Consider the following 496-nt stretch of genomic DNA (forward strand, 5'->3'; position numbering starts at 1 on the left):
TGGGATTGAAAAAGCCTTTTAAGTAGACATACTCTGTAGTGATTTGGCTACAGGAATCTGGAGTTCAGGGTGAAAGAATATGTCTTGGCATCATTGGTGAACACCTGGTATTTAGAATCACTATGGAATAAGTGTAATACAGAAAAAGTACCAAGACCAAGCCTGAAGAATTCTAAAATTAAGAAGTCAGGGCAATGTGGAGGAAATAAGAAACAGTTCTGTGAGTGAGTTAGTGAGGTAAAACCGAGAAAGTCTGCTGATCTGAAAACCAAAATAAGATGATTCAAGGAAGGAGTAGTCAACCATGTCAAAAACAGCTGATAAATCAAGTAAGATGAGGATTGAGAATTTACTATGAACTCATCAGTGAGCAGTCAACGGAAGTCATGACAAGAATATTTTTGGTGGAGTGTGGGCACAAAATTCATTTAAAGGAAGTTCAGAAGGGAATTGGAAAAGAAAAAAAAAAAGAATTGTAGGCAACTAATTGGGAGGA

The sequence above is a fragment of the Mustela erminea genome, chromosome 15 (genome assembly GCF_009829155.1).
Source record: "Mustela erminea isolate mMusErm1 chromosome 15, mMusErm1.Pri, whole genome shotgun sequence".
NCBI lineage: Eukaryota > Metazoa > Chordata > Mammalia > Carnivora > Mustelidae > Mustela > Mustela erminea.